The sequence below is a fragment of the Anolis carolinensis genome, chromosome 2, assembly GCF_035594765.1.
Source record: "Anolis carolinensis isolate JA03-04 chromosome 2, rAnoCar3.1.pri, whole genome shotgun sequence".
Classification (NCBI taxonomy): domain Eukaryota; kingdom Metazoa; phylum Chordata; class Lepidosauria; order Squamata; family Dactyloidae; genus Anolis; species Anolis carolinensis.
This window is the reverse complement of record NC_085842.1, coordinates 33469482-33480546: the sequence shown is the minus strand read 5'-3', so window position 1 is coordinate 33480546 and position 11065 is coordinate 33469482. Positions and strand designations below refer to the sequence as shown.

Sequence of the window (11065 nt, the reverse complement as noted above, 5' to 3'; positions counted from 1 at the left end):
AAGCCCTACTCTTGCCAATCTCAGTTATGCAAATCAAACCATTCTTGCAAGGGTAAAAATGACACGATTTCTATGAGCACAGCACGGCAATAATCTCATCAGGGAAACTGGATTACGCTTCAAATGCCAAGGACCTCCACCCCTCAAATAGCTGAAAAGGCAGGAGAGATATTTTGGTCTAATAGCCTACCAGATGTATTGAAATCAGGAACTTAAGCCTTGTTGCCAGGAAACAGAGGACAAAACAAAGTGTCAAAGAGCATTTTTTGTCCTTTTCGAAGTGGGTTCTAGTAGATCCTAAAACTAAGTATTGTTAAAAGCTATTCAGCTCCTGCTGCTGGAAAATGTTCCAGAAACACCTCACCCTACAATCCTTGTGAAGGGTTCATAACTCAGTCATTTGCATGTAGTGAAATACCATCTCTCAAGATCCTAGACAGCAATGTCTTATTGCAGAAGACAATAGCAATGGCCTGAATATATAAAAAGTAGCACAATATATTCCAAAAAAGTTATGCCACTTTGCTGGGTAATGTTCAAAACTCACTGGCTTTCATCCTCCCACCCAAGAAAGACAGATTTTGCTCTTTCTTAGTCCCCCCCCCCCAATATGCTTAAAATTTTGGGGGGTGGGAGGAGTAAGGTGGGCTTTTGCCCAATTTTCTTTTGAAAAGAAACACCTGAACACAATACAGAGAGCCTCTGTGGGCATGAAAGCTGAGCTAGGAGGCAGTAGGAATTGTTCTGGAATAATAAAGATGAAAAATTCTAAAAGGTGAATATCCAAAATTATCCACATGGGTGACTGAGACAGTGACACCTTTGCTTTCTGGTGATTTATTATTATTATTATTATTATTATTATTATTATTATTATTATTATTATTAAAAATACTGTGTAAAAACATTGGAAAATACTTTCTGGTGATAAGAGCTGTTCAGCAGTGACATATGTTGCCCTGGACTGTGGCGGAGTTTGGATGGCCATCTGTCAGGAGTTATTTGATTCGGTGTTCCTGCATGGCAGGGGGTTGGACTGGATGGCCCTTGGGGTCTCTTCCAACTTTAGGATTCTATGTTTATAAGATGTATATGAAACAGAAATGAATTTAGTGTTTAGACTTTTCTCCCATCTCCAAGAGATCGCATGATGTATGCACAAACATTCCACATCCAAAACAAGCATCACAGATGAAGAATGTTCTCTCTGCAGTAAAATCTGGCCCACAAAATGCCTGTTGTTTAAATTGCTGCTAATCCAAAAGCAATGATAAATAGACCATAAAGGAAAAGGTTGAAGAACTGCTTACGGGGACTCATCTCCTATACTGACCGGCACAAACCTATGTGGACTGGGTTCATTAATTTGCAAGAGCCTTATGCCTTCTTAGGAAAAATGGTGCCTGAGAAATCTCAAGCAACAACAAGAGGAGGAGGAGAATCTATATAGGTCAGCTAGTGAGGAGTGGGAATTAGACTAACCATACTGCAAAGACGCTACATTATTGTCCTTCTCCTGTAATACCCTTATCGACCCTGTGTTCTCTTGTCCCTATGCTGCTTCCCATACCCTCATGGTCCCTACAGCAAAACAGAGGCAAACACAAAACATCCAAGCAATTAAAACACAGTTTTAAGCTCTTTAATTGATTCTATTTGTACACCACTCTGAGGTCTTAGGATATAGGGCAGGATATAAATATTAATATAATCTAAAATAAAAGCACAAGCAAAGGGTGTTTTTTATCTTCTGGCCATGGGAACTGAGGTTTTCTTGTTTTAAATTAAGAAGAATTATTATTCACATGCACCTCAAGGACCGGAGGGTGCCTCAGTCTAAACTCCAGGTCAGCTTGGAGGAAATGAGAATTAGTAATGCACCACATTAGTTATTAGCATATGAAACGCTGCTCAGTTTTGAGCAAACCTGAAGTAGGTTCTTTACTTTTAGAGACCTGATCATAGCTGTTCTGACCTGGTTGTCAATGAATGCCATTCTCCTTCCCAAATGAAAGGGAGCTGAATACTTTTAATACCATCTACAGCAATAAGCCAGGTCTTTTGAAGGGAAAGCAGGCTAATGAGGCCAAGGCAGGGCATAACAGTGCTGCCCTTTTCCCTTGCAGGAAGACCATTATGAGCTACTGGGTCTTCAGGAGTCCAGAGTCTCTAAGCGGAGGCTTCAGAAAAAGAGTTTCATTTAATTAGATGACGCCTTTCCGCCGCACCATCTTTCCATGGCAGCATTATATGGGTTTCCAGGAAAACCTTTCTTTTTTAAACCAGCCAGTCAATCAAGTTAACTAGGAGAAGGAGAAACTTTTTCACCTGCTGTCTCTCTCACTCAAGCCTCAAAGTGTGGGGGCCCAGGAATTACATTCAAGCTTTGAGCCAGAGTTTGGTTCAAGATAAAGCTCACTGAATGTTTCTATGAAATCTTTTTTTTTTAAAGATGGGGCTGCCTTGCTACTGTTCCCTCCACATGATTACCAAAGCTGAAATCAATCATGTGAAACACAATTTCAAAAAGAAGTTGAGTACATTTGCATAATTTCTATTTATCATCAGCTTACAATGTCTTTAAACTGTGCAGATGTCTGAATCTACAGGGTTTTTTTAAATTATACAAAACTTTGATTGCACAGACATAAGATTTGACTACAGTCTGGATTTAAAACAAGTGTTTGGCACCAATGACTGCCATACACAACGAGTCATTGCTTGGAGTAAAGAGTTGGCGACAGTAAATAGACACAGCAGTAAGAAGAGTTCAGAAATATTTAACCATCAAGACCAGAAACCTAACAATTACTCTATTAACAGCAGCTGGAGGGCAGAAGGTCTTTGTGGCAACTGCTGAAGCACAGCTGGCAAGTGAACACCTCTTGGCAGCCAGCAGCGCTTTTCCAACAGGCCTATTTGCTGTCACATTAGAGCATTTACGGGCCTGACCCAAGGTAATAATTAGAAAACCATTCAAAGCCATGAGCCAAGCCACTTGGTACAGAAGTCACAAGGGAGGAGAGGGTTTGGGCTCTGTGTTGCAGCTGATGCCATCTTTGCAAAGCGTCAGCACCAATGGTTCACAGGGAAGCTATTACAGGCTTCCTTGGTCACAGAAAAGGGCTCCAAGAGAGAGATTTTAGAAAACAATGGGCATTTTTCAAAATGTGCATGCAAAGAAAAAGGGTTGGATCTACAAGCTAAAAATCTGGACTTCATCTTTAACAAGCCCAAAGAGGGACAGGGAACACAAGGTATACAAAGCAATAAAAGAAGCCCTTATTACTTTTTGCAAGAGTGAAGAATTATAACAATGTATTTTAGCTTGCTGCCAGAATCTAAGGCTTGAAGAGAAGCATTTCAAACTCTCAGAATGGGGAAAAACCTGTACAAAAGCCCAGAAACCATAATAATAATTGTGCTTTTAGAGAAGGAGGCGGGCTGTTCTTAGAACCTCGTGCAAGACTAGCACCCCATAAAGTTCAGGGCCTGACATTCCCCACTATTTTGGAAAAAAACACAAAAGTATAAGGCAAAAATCTGCAAAAATGGCCTAAGTGGGAACTTCAGAGTACATCTGGCAGCATCTCACACCTGTCTTAAGCCAGGTTCCAGTTTTTAAAGGGACTATATAGTCAAGGATGCTGGAGAGCTGTCTGTTGCATGTACTGCTGTAATTGTGTTTTCTGATCAAAGTTTCAGCTCACTTAGCTCTGAGAGCAACAACCAAAGAAACAGTATAACAGATGGCATCTCCATGAGCAGTGGAAGACCTAAGCCCATCCTAAGCGCTGTCTCCAAACAACAGGAACCAACTATCTGTAAAAGTTGCTTTTTGGATGGCACTCCCCTAGATCTCCATGCAGCATGACTATCTGGATCTGGGGTTCTGGGAGATGTAGTACAAAAAGTAACTTTCCCATGCTCTGCTAAGCAGCACTGCACTTTGTCTTCTGAAAGCGCTGCTTCTGAAATCAGCATTCCTTTGCAAATCCAAAACCATTGTACTGGCTTTGTTTAATAGATTTAGCAAAAGCGCATTCAGACGTGGCTTAACTGGCTTGCTAAAGCTGCATTAGTGTCCTATGCGCTTCTCCCAGGCATTAATCCCACCTCCTAGAGGCAAACACTTCCTTTCTCCTTGTTCCTTAAGCACATTACCAACAAGGAACACAGGAGGCCCATTTTTCATAGTCTGGCCAATGATGGAGTGCAGACAGTACAATCCCAGTTTCATACATGATGTGTACTTGGGGAAAGATTGTTTGACCCAGGGTGATTACCAGCTTTGTTGTTGTTGTTGTTTCAGAGCATTATTAGATTAGCTCCTTTACTAGGATTACTTTTGTGTGAGATATTTTTTATGCACATCAATTATGCTTCTCTATGAACAAGAATTAAAAACATGTGCAGCTTCCAAAAGCAAGTGGGGGACAGATTCAGCAGTTTGTGAGCCATGTACTTGGAGATAAGTAAGCATTTTATTTCTACAAGGCCACATGGCGATTAAATGAAGATATTGAGTCTGGGGGTAGGTGGGAAGGCTGATCATCAAGCAAGTTGCTTAAGCGCTACCTCCGTGGCCCAGATGTGGAGGGAGAAAGAGGTTCAGTTTGTTCCATTGGGCACTCAAGGCTTCCTCGTCGCTGTTCAGAAAGCAGACAAACCCCCACCAGGCAAGATTGAGCAATGCCATTTTCCTGCACTCCCTCACAGCTTCACTCAGCGTGGATGCTGGGAAGTAGGCGCTTAGCAGCTTAACTACCTCTATGCTTATTTGCCTTCAATTAAAGTTCTTTGCTCTAGCCCGCAGAGACCAAGAGAACCATGGGGTTCCTCTTTTGCAGAGATTGCCGCCTTGTCTGTATAACAGGAGAACCTTCTCTTGGGGACCTGAGGAATGGGAGGAAAACCAACATCTGCTTCTTCTGTCTACTAATCTAATGGGCACCGCAACAGAGCCATCTCCCCCACTCTTCTTATTCCAGCAACCCTTCATGACTTGCCTGCCTGCCTCCTGCCTGTCAATACACACAGGAAATGGCAGGTAGCCAATTAAGATACCTATTGTAGTAGCTGCTGGCCTACTGGAATGCCGGTTTCTCCAGTGCAGCAGTTGCTAAGTGTTTTGTTGCCATGGCCACGAGTCCAGGAGATCAGAAAGCCACGATCAACCATCTCCTCCCTTCCAGAGATGACATGCTGTACTTGCCTTGAGTGGAAATGTTAGCACCATGGCACCACACTGGTTGGCGTAGTAAGGATCAGGACCTGCACTTGTGTTAGGCTGCTCTTCAAAAAAAGAATGCATGCTGGGTAGCTCTCCATAATAAATCAATAGTGGTCAAACTGCTAAACCGGGAAAGCCACATGCTCCTTGACTAAACTTCTAAAAACCCCATTTCCCCTCGCAATGCATCCAAAGATGACAGAGTTATTCCCTCTTCAACATGGAATATTCAGAGCTTCTCACTCGGAAGCTGAAGATGTCATAAAGCATCCTTTCCAGCATAAGAGAAGGATGGCCCACAGGTCAGTGGAAAAGCACATGCTTCCCAAAAAGAAAAACCCAGTTTCAATCATATCTAGCAGATAGTGGGACAGATCCCTCACCACTAATCCTATGGACCAGATGATATCAAGTTGTATGCCTGTCTCCTCAGTCGTCATCAGGTCCCTGACCAAAGGGTCAGGTGGAGCTCTTCAAAACCTGTGCTGAGGAAAGAGGAGGAACAAGAAAGCACTCTCAGCCAGCGCTCGTAAATGTTAGTGGGCAGAGTATGCAGCTTAGCTTCATTCCCTCCTTTCCTTCATGGGACAGAAAGAAGTGAAAACAAACCAGGAAATTCCCATTATCTCCAGTGTATGAAGGCAGCTATAATGTTTATCAGGACCGACATCTTCAGAACAGTCCTCAAGGTGGAGCCCACAGAACTCCACAGGCCGGAAACCTAAATCTACATTTTAAAACAAATAAAAAAGCAGACCAGGAAGCAGTGATACCTTGACTGATATAACAAAGCAACAATTATGTGTCTGTCATACAAGATGCCATCTTTCATGGAGGGAGAGCTGCTAGCTGGGTCATAAAGGACTAGCAGGAGCTGGGGCAAAGCCATTTCCTGTTGGCTTGCTCAGAAAATGGCACTACCTGGGCCAAGAAACTGAGCACAATGTGCCATTGTTGAACTGGGCAGGGGCATACTTCAAGAAATGACAAGCTAAAGGCCAATATGTGATGGAACAATCCCTAACATGTCTTCCCAGCTCCATCACTCAAAAGCTGCTGGAAGCTTCAGCAGTGCTGAGAAAATATCCTCAACTCTACTATCATTTAAAATAATACGAACCAGGCAGGTGCAACTCAGGGTTTCTAGGCAGTTGTACTAGATGTACATCTGCAACTGTGGCTCCAAACTGTATGTCAATAACCATTTTGTTTGGTGTGGGTTTGCAACTGTGGGATCTTGTTAAAATAGCCTGAGGATACTTTGTTTTCTCCCTTTTTAAGGAACAGCTTTTGAGCCCTGATCATTACATGTTGAAAGAGTTCTGTTGAGAGCTGGTAAATCACTGATACATTTCTAACTATATTTTCTAACTTGTGCTTTGAGGATCCACTGATCTTTCAAGACTCTTGAAAATAAACCAGATGTCAACTATCCTTTCATACTAATCTCTATTCTTCTTCTTCTTATCCACTTATGACTTCCAGACATACCCAAGTACAAAACACACAAACAACAATAGATTTATATATATATATATAGAGGAAGTGCCAAGAATAAGAATTACCTAAAGGGCAAACGAGCAGCATAACAAACCTTTTTTTTTAACCCAGGCAGCCCACCACATTGTAGCCTAACATTTAAATAAGACTTTATAAGCTTTTAATAAGCAGCAAGAAGGAATAATCCATGTTTTGAAACCAGCATCTTTTTATTGAGAAATGAAAGAAGACTAAGCTATGCAAGACTGAATTTTGGTAGGGAAGGATTGTGTGCTCTGTTGCTCAAAAAGTGGTATTACAGTATCTTTTTATGTCTGGAGAAAATCCAGCTTTTATGCACTTCCCGAATTGGAGTTAGGCCGCCAAAGCTTAGTTGTGCAACTTTATTTTAAAATGCACCATACCTAATCCAAGCACAATTCTAAACAGAATACAATTTGAAACAAGACAAAAACCTTAACATCTGATAATCCCATGCATACATATGTATATATACACACATATACATAGATGCAGATCAGTCTAATGAAAACTTGATTTTAAGTTTTATAATCCTGCTAACACCAATTTGAAAGATTTTGGTATTTCAGAAAATACTCAAATTGAGAGCTACCTAAATAAATAAAAAAGTAGAGAACTTTTTTTCTGGCAGGGGTCAATAAAGCCATGCCTTTATTATATTAAAATCAGATTAAAGTTCCAAGGGTTGCATGGCACAAGCAGCTACCTCTGCACACAGAAGCTTACCGATTTCAGTTCAACTGGTAAAAACAAGAGCAGAAGAAGCAGATTGTGCCTGTGTGAGGAGAGGAACCCAAAGCAGCTCAGGTCTGAATAGCAAGCAGCACAGAAACCACAGAGGAATCAGCATGATAGGTCAGAGGAACAACAGGAGCTGGGTTAAGTGGAAGGACTGGGGCAGGCATCTTTCCTTGTGTTGGGCCAGGCGAAATGATTTTGTGAGCTTTATATGACCCATGGGTCAGATATTCATTCCAAAATGCCTAGGGCAGAACAGTCCAAATGTAGGGCTAATGCCTAAGAGGCAATGGCATAGCAATTAATACCCTATTACCCAGGGGGATAGGGAAGGAAAGGGAGCAAAGAGGAAATAGACTAGTAAAAAATAGCAACCTGCCTCGCTCTCCTCCAGTACTGCCAATTCAACAGTCTACCTTCATCCCCATGCCAGAATGGAACCACAACAAACCAGGCAAAAGAGATCCACACAAACCACAGCTAGGGATCCTTTAGAGCAGTTTCTCAAACTGTTCTCCAGATGTTTTGGACTTCAGCTCCCACAATTCCTAACAGCTGGTAAATTGGCTGGGATTTCTGGGAGCTGAAGTCCAAAACACCTGGAGGAGCAGAGATCACAAAACACTGCTGTGGAGCAATGTAGCACTCCTGCTAATCCAACCTCAAAAAGAGTAGAAAGAGCCAGAGACAAGAAGCCATGGCATATAAAACCTCTAGTCTCATTCTCCCTGTGTGACATGTTTCAGTAGATGCATACACCTGGCAGGTTAACCCTGGTCTCTGTTCAGGAAGGCCATCAAAGGTGCTTCATCACCCATAGCATGCACAGCTGCACATTCTTGGGTGCAAATTATTTTGCTTTGATTGCTGTTCTAATCTGACATCTTGGATTTAGAACATATGCAACATTCCTGTCATCAACTCTTGAGGTCTTTTCTGTATACTGGAATGTTCTTAATCTTCATCTGTGATCCAGTTTTTGCGAGGTTTGTGAAAGGCATGACATTTGAGTCAGTATTTGGTTAGTATTTGGGTGGGAGGGTAAATTATCTCAGGAGGTTGAATACAGCTCCCAAGCCAGACAAATCCCACCCTTGGTCTAAAGCAGTGGTTCTCAACCTGTGAGTCCCCAGATGTTTTGGCCTTCAACCCCCAGAAATCCTAACAGCTGGTAAACTGGCTGGGATTTCTGGGAGTTGTAGGCCAAAACACCTGGGGACCCACAGGTTGAGAACCACTGGTCTAAAGGAAGGGTCCTGAGTTGCCCCCACCTCAGATTCCAATATGAAAGAATAGCCCAAAAGGCAACGTCAGGTCCTAAAGGGGTAAGCCAACCAGAGCAGGAGAGAAGTACTTGAGTAGATATCCTGAATATGAAACAGTGCTACTGATTCAGACACATAGCCATATTAGTCTGGAATATTATTATGCAAAGAGATCATGTTGCATTTTTAGAGGCTAAGAGAGAAAATGAAGTTGGTAGCAAAAGTTTCCATAGATTTATCCTACGAAGTCTATGAAAGCTTATGCTATTAATTTTATTATCTCAGTTAGCCTCTAAGGTAAATTCTACCCCATGGAAAGCACCAAATTCAGTGGAAATCCATCAGCCTCCTTATAACATGAAGCAGGTTTTGTCTATGAAAGCTTATGCTACCAACTTTCTCCTCTCAGTCAGTCTAGAGTACTGTTGCATATCAGGCTGCATTTTCACTGGTATTTTAAGAGATTTCAGTTTAATTTTTCCTTTGCTATTGCCATGTGCTTTTTTGTAATCATGTTTTTTTTTCTTACTGATTGCATAGATTCTTTTTCGTTCAAAACTGATTATTATTATTCCACCTTTTATTGCTCTGTCTTTTCAGATTCAGATTCATCTTCCCTGCAAAAGAATGGTATTTGATGCAAGGTAGTTTATGGTTCCTTTTGTAATCAAGAGGCTGGCACTTTTAGAAATGCATTCAATCATGAATGGTTTATGCCTTAGGAGGATTCTGAGCTGCTCAGACATTCGCCTCACGTTCCAAGCCACAGGACAGAACTTACACAGCATTAGAGGGCCCTTTCAACACACCAAGCTTTGGCATACCTGCTCCTTTTACTGACGCTGGTTTCTTATTTTCATATCTTCATTTCTCATTATTCCCGCACTTATCCCTGCACCCACTACCTTATCAATCAATTCCATGGAGCGACTGCAATTCTAACTGCTGAATTCTGTGACTTCTGAGTTTTTTGTCTGCTTTCTTCTGACAGTGCACCACGTATACAAGGTCTTGATCTCAAATCTTTCCAAGATCCAAGCAGAAAAACAGGTAGACAGTACTAATTTATAAGATCCTATCCTATGTAACTTTCCCATGATTTAGCTTATTTCAGATGCAGCAAACACAATGCAATTTTTTGCCTTCTTCCTAGGCTTTCCCTCATTTTTAAGTGTTTGAAAGAAATGCCGAAGAACAACATGGATGAGAGGAATATTCATGTAGGTCAGCATTGCAATAGTTGCCACCAATTTTGCGTTGACTTCCATCCTGCTCAATTTTGTTTTCCCATGGTATGATGCACTTTCCTCTGCCAAATGCCACAATATCACACTTTTAGCATGCAAATAAATGCTTGTTTGCTTTCACAGAGCTCTCTCCTAACTATGTCTGAGGTAATCTTAACATCCTTTAACATTCCCTACTGTGCAAGAAGCAACAGGTAGGTATGTAATGAGATTTGTAAATAGTAAGTAAAATACATAATTGGGTATTATGTTACATTCATTTATCTGCATCCATGGATTTACTGTATACAGATATAATTATAGTTGACTCTCTGTATCTACATATTCTGTATTCACTTACTCAATCATCCCCAGTTTAAAATATATTTTAAAAAACAAAAATAAGAAGCACACCTTGTTTTTCCCATTTTATGCAAAAAATAACCATTATGTGTTGTCAAAGGCTTTAATGGCTGGAATCACAGGGTTGTTGTGTGTTTTCCGGGTTGTATGGCCATGTTCCAAAAACATTCCCTCCTGACGTTTCGCCCACATCTATGGCAGGCATCCTCGGAGGTTGTGAGGTCTATTAGAAACTATTGCATTCCTCTTATATGGCTACTGTTTCCAGACCCACAGTCCATAAAGGTATTCAATCCTCAACCTTGGCACTTTTTCTTCTATTTCCACCTTTTATCAGCCAGGTGCTTGTACCATCATGCAGAAAGAGCAATTCTCTCAGGCAGCAAAATCTGGACATTATTTAAGAATAGCAAATTGTCACTTTAATTGTATTTTTACTGCCAGAGGCTGAATACCATTGACTTTTTCTAGCATGTGTTTTGATAAGTTTCCAAAAATACCCCCTAAATATAAGGAAATTTGCATTTTTAGGATGAATTCCTTCTGAGTGCATATAATGTTTTTAAATAGAAAAATCATCTGCTGAAAAGAAAATACGGACGTCTTGTCAAATATTAGCAAGGTTACTTCCATAGTAGTTCTAACTCACCTGGCGGTGCTTATATTGGTCACACTGGCCTCCAAAATCCCACTTGCCCAAACCTCTGGTCTTCTCTTTC

At 41.2% G+C, this 11065-nt stretch overlaps 1 protein-coding gene and 1 long non-coding RNA gene across 7 annotated transcripts in view; one reads left to right on the top strand and one right to left on the bottom strand.

The window, feature by feature from the left end:
- Positions 1 to 11065, bottom strand: part of mtmr14 (myotubularin related protein 14) — a 96747-nt gene that overhangs the window by 15956 nt on the left and 69726 nt on the right. The window lies entirely within an intron of this gene.
- Positions 9355 to 10124, top strand: LOC134297082 (uncharacterized). The gene is made up of 2 exons (XR_010003811.1): positions 9355 to 9401; positions 9749 to 10124. It is a non-coding gene; the product is annotated as an uncharacterized LOC134297082 (long non-coding RNA).